The following is a 5,970-nucleotide window of genomic DNA, read 5'->3' on the forward strand; positions in this document are numbered from 1 at the left end:
GTTTTTCTGACCAAAAAAATGTGTTGTGTTTACTGTTGCTGACTGAACTAATAATTCTACACAGTTTTAGAGACACAAGGAGGGTAAATGGTACCGCGGGTCTGTCATCAGGCTATTGGATGTGTGAGATAATCAGAAGCATTAGTTCCTGTGCTTGGGTCTTCCTCACTGGTTATTTGGACGAATCAGGATTGGGCAAAGGCGGTGCTTAAACTGGGGGTGGGGATTTCTAGCCCATGTGTGATAAATACAGGTGAAAATATCCGAAGGGGAGGGGCTTTGCCTTATGGTTTCCATTTGCGGGGGTGGAGACTTCTCAATCCGGAAATCTACATTTCTAACACGTTTGTTCCCAGAATTGAATCGACCATCTGACCCAACTAGGTAAGACTTTAGTTCTGGCTGAACCGAGATGAAGGTTAAGGTAAAGTAATGGTGGTTTGTAATGCTCTCCTCCCACCCCTAGATGTCCCTGGTGGTGATGGTGTCGTACTACATGTCTGCTGTCTTTCGTGCTCCAACCCAACGACGATAAGTATTTATATACTCCTGCTATCAGTCACTTTACTACAGCCCTTTTCCGTGTATCATGCCTACACTGACACACACTAACACCCAGACAGATAGACTTACACACACACACACACACACACACACACACACACACACACACACACACACACACACACACACACACACACACACACACACACACACACACACACACACACACACACACACACACACACACACACTGCTGCCATATTAATATTAATTAATCCTGCAACCAGTCACTTTCTCCTAATCCCTGTCTACATGTACATATCTACCTCAATACTCCAGTATCCCTGTCTACATGTACATATCTAGCTCAATACTCCAGTATCCCTGTCTACATGTACATATCTAGCTCAATACTCCAGTATCCCCGTCTACATGTACATATCTACCTCAATACTCCAGTATCCCTGTCTACATGTACATATCTACCTCAATACTCCAGTATCCCTGTCTACATGTACATATCTACCTCAATACTCCAGTATCCCTGTCTACATGTACATATCTACCTCAATACTCCAGTATCCCTGTCTACATGTACATATCTACCTCAATACTCCAGTATCCCTGCCTACATGTACATATCTACGTCAATACTCCAGTATCCCTGTCTACATGTACATATCTACCTCAATACTCCAGTATCCCTGTCTACCTCAATACTCCAGTATCCCTGTCTACATGTACATATCTACCTCAATACTCCAGTATCCCTATCTACATGTACATATCTAGCTCAATACTCCAGTATCCCTGTCTACATGTACATATCTACCTCAATACTCCAGTATCCCTGTCTACATGTACATATCTACCTCAATACTCCAGTATCCCTGTCTACATGTACATATCTACCTCAATACTCCAGTATCCCTATCTACCTCAATACTCCAGTATCCCTGCCTACATGTACATATCTACCTCAATACTCCAGTATCCCTATCTACCTCAATACTCCAGTATCCCTGTCTACATGTACATATCTAGCTCAATACTCCAGTATCCCTGTCTACATGTACATATCTACCTCAATACTCCAGTATCCCTATCTACCTCAATACTCCAGTATCCCTGCCTACATGTACATATCTACCTCAATACTCCAGTATCCCTATCTACCTCAATACTCCAGTATCCCTGTCTACATGTACATATCTAGCTCAATACTCCAGTATCCCTGTCTACATGTACATATCTACCTCAATACTCCAGTATCCCTGTCTACATGTACATATCTACCTCAATACTCCAGTATCCCTGTCTACATGTACATATCTAGCTCAATACTCCAGTATCCCTGTCTACATGTACATATCTAGCTCAATACTCCAGTATCCCTGTCTACATGTACATATCTAGCTCAATACTCCAGTATCCATGTCTACATGTACATATCTAGCTCAATACTCCAGTATCCCTGTCTACATGTACATATCTACCTCAATACTCCAGTATCCCTGTCTACATGTACATATCTACCTCAATACTCCAGTATCCCTGTCTACATGTACATATCTAGCTCAATACTCCAGTATCCCTGTCTACATGTACATATCTACCTCAATACTCCAGTATCCCTGTCTACATGTACATATCTACCTCAATACTCCAGTATCCCTGCCTACATGTACATATCTACGTCAATACTCCAGTATCCCTGCCAAGTTAAAGCTGCAGGTCTACTGGTGGATGTGACACATACAACTTGAAACTTAGATATTTGGACCTGGTATAAGCGGTAGGGTTAGGGCCAGATCCAGGGTAACGGTAAGGGTTAGGGCCAGAACCAGGGTAACGGTTAGGGTTAGGGCCAGAACCAGGGTAACGGTTAGGGCCAGATCCAGGGTAACGGTAAGGGTTAGGGCCAGAACCAGGGTAACGGTTAGGGTTAGGGCCAGATCCAGGGTAACGGTTAGGGCCAGATCCAGGTTAACGGTTAGGGCCAGATCCAGGGTAACGGAAAGGGTTAGGGCCAGGGTAACGGTAAGGGTTAGGGCCAGATCCAGGTTAACGGTTAGGGCCAGATCCAGGGTAACGGTTAGGGTTAGGGCCAGATCCAGGGTAACGGTTAGGTTAGGGCCAGATCCAGGGTAACGGTTAGGGTTAGGGCCAGATCCAGGTTAACGGTTAGGGCAGGGTAACAGATCCAGGGTAACGGTTAGGTTAGGCCAGATCCAGGGTAAGGGTTAGGGCAAGATCCAGGGTAAGGGTTAGGCCAGATCCAGGGTAAGGGTTAGGGCCAGCCAGGGTAACGGTTAGGTTAGGGCCAGATCTGTGGTAAGGGTTAGGCCAGATCCAGGGTAAGGGTTAGCCAGATTAAGTGGGCCAGATCCAGGTTAACGGTTAGGGTTAGGGCCAGATCCAGGGTAACGGTTAGGGCCAGATCCAGGGTAAGTTAACGGTTAGGGCCAGATCCAGGGTAAGGGCCAGATCCAGGGTTAACGGTTAGGGCCAGATCCAGGGTAACGGAAAGGGTTAGGGCCAGGGTAACGGTAGGGTTAGGGCCAGATCCAGGGTTAACGGTTAGGTTAGGGCCAGATCCAGGTAACGGTTAGGGCCAGATCCAGGGTAACGGTTAGGGTTAGGGCCAGATCCAGGGTAACGGTAAGGGTTAGGGCCAGATCCAGGGTAACGGTTAGGGTTAGGGCCAGATCCAGGGTAAGGTTAATCCAGGGTAAGGCCAGATCCAGGGTAACGGTTAGGGGCCAGATCCAGGGTAACGGTTAGGGTTAGGGCCAGATCCAGGGTAAAGTAACGGTTAGGGCCAGATCCAGGGTAACGGTTAGGGCCAGATCCAGGGTAACGGTTAGGGTTAGGGCCAGATCCAGGGTAACGGTAAGGGTTAGGGGCAGAGCCAGGGTTAGGATTAGGTTAATCTTGTTTCTAGATACTTCTGCCCAAATGTGCCAAGAGTCTGGTGTACCAACAGGCCAGACAACACAGGAAGACCTGGAAAAGCACATAGTTATGGGCTTAATAGGCTAAATCTACCAACTACTCATCTCCCACAACACCTTCCCCTTAACCTAATTTAGCAGATATGAAAGAAACGCCCGAGTTTTTTCAGTTTCACACTGTGTTGTGTTTTAATGCTCTAGATGTCTCTGGTGGACCTGAGATAAAGGGTCAGGTATATGACCTGAGACAGAGTTTGGGTTAGCGGGTGATGATAACGTGTGCTGTGTTGTAATGCCCTCCTCTCACCACTAGATGTCTCTGGTGGACCTGAGATAAAGGGTCAGGTATATGACCTGAGACAGAGTTTGGGTTGGCAGGTGATGATAACGTGTGCAGTGTTGTGTGTTGTAATGCTCTCCTCTCACCACTAGATGTCTCTGGTGGACCTGAGATAAAGGGTCAGGTATATGACCTGACAGTGGACCTGTGAAGGAAGCTCATGGAAGCAGCCAAGTTCTCACCAGGGTCCCTATTCATAAAACTAGCATCCCAAATGGCACCCTATTCCCTATTTAGTCCACTACATTGGACCAGGACCATTCGGTACGCAGCAAAGCATCTCAGATTAGAAGTGCTGATCTTGGATCAGTTTGACCATTTAATTATTATTGAGATTACATGGACAAGCGGGTTGGGTTACTGGACAAACTTTTACATTTGGATGATTAACTGACTGATTGATTGTCTGACTGACTGAGATCTCGGAGGTTCTACTCTCACCTGTGAGAGTGACCACACCCCTAGCTGCAGGGACCTAGAGGTCTGCTCCAGGTACAGATCAGTACTCCCCAACGGAGGTTCTACTGCTCACTCCACAGGGGTCAGCCATGATGCCCGGACCAAGGCGGACCACAGCCCCCTCCACATGGCTGCTCCAGCAGGGACAGGCATCGTAGAGGTCCTGCTCCAGGTACAGCCTCCCTCTTACATGGCTGCTCCAGCAGGACAGGCATCGTAGAGGTCCTGCTCCAGGTACAGCCTCACTCTACATGGCTGCTCCAGCAGGGATAATAATATATCCAATAATAAATAATAATGCCATTTACCAGACCTTTATCCAAAGCGACTTCCAGCAGGGACATTCACGTATGGGTGGTCCGGAATCGCCCACTACAGACTTACAGCACCATGCTCTACCAGCAGAGACAGAAGGACGTAGAGGCTGCTCCTGCAGGTACAGCATCCCTGGCATCCACGTGGCTGCTCCAGCAGGGACAGGCATCGTAGAGGTCCTGCTCCAGGTACAGCCTCCCTCCACATGGCTGCTCCAGCAGGGACAGGCATCGAGAGGTCCTGCTCCAGGTACAGCCTCCTCCACATGGCTGCTCCAGCAGGACAGGCATCGTAGAGGTCCTGCTCCAGGTACAGCCTCCACATGGCTGCTCCAGCAGGGACAGGCATGGTAGAGGTCCTGCTCCAGGTACAGCCTCCACTCTACATGGCTGCTCCAGCAGGGACAGGCATCGTAGAGGTCCTGCTCCAGGTACAGCCTCCTCCACATGGCTGCTCCAGCAGGGACAGGCATCGTAGAGTACAGTCCTGCTCCAGGTACAGCCTCCTCTACATGGCTGCTCCAGCAGGGACAGGCATCGTAGAGGTCCTGCTCCAGGTACAGCCTCCTCTACATGGCTGCTCCCAGCCTCCTCCACATGGCTGCTCCTGCTCCAGGGACAGGCATCCACGTGGTCCTGCTCCAGGGACAGGCATCCTCCACATGGCTGCTCCAGGTACAGCCTCCCTCCACATGGCTGCTCCAGCAGGGACAGGCATCGTAGAGGTCCTGCTCCAGGTACAGCCTCCCTCTACATGGCTGCTCCAGCAGGGACAGGCATCGTAGAGGTCCTGCTCCAGGTACAGCCTCCCTCTACATGGCTGCTCCAGCAGGGACAGGCATCGTAGAGGTCCTGCTCCAGGTACAGCCTATTTAGATTTCAATGTTTATTTTTCAAGGGAGCCCTGACCGAGAGAATCAGCAAACAGTTAGACAAGTTACACCCCCCTCAAACTTTTTAAAGCCCCTTATCCCTTCAAACATTCAACTTCCAGCTGCGTAGCCCCTCTAGCATCAGGATCAGCGCACTCTCAAATGTTGTTTTTTTGCCATCATGTTAAGCCTGCCACACACACACTATACGATACATTAATTAAACATAAGAATCACAACTCGGCTCATGGGAATTGACAAAGAGCTCATAGGAGCAGGGCACAAATAATAATAATCAATAATGTTGCTCTTTTTTTACCATTTTACATATAAAACCTAATTTGTTCATCGAAAATGTGAATAACTCACCACAGGTTAATAAGGTTGTGCTTGAAGGATGCACATAACTCTGCAATGTTGGGTTGTATTGGAGAATCTGTCTTAAATAATTTCCCACACACAGTCTGTGCCCGTATTTAGTTTCACGCGAGAGAGCAGAGAATCCACTTTCACATAGGTACGTGGTT

The sequence above is a fragment of the Oncorhynchus gorbuscha genome, linkage group LG05 (assembly GCF_021184085.1).
Source record: "Oncorhynchus gorbuscha isolate QuinsamMale2020 ecotype Even-year linkage group LG05, OgorEven_v1.0, whole genome shotgun sequence".
Classification (NCBI taxonomy): Eukaryota; Metazoa; Chordata; class Actinopteri; order Salmoniformes; family Salmonidae; genus Oncorhynchus; species Oncorhynchus gorbuscha.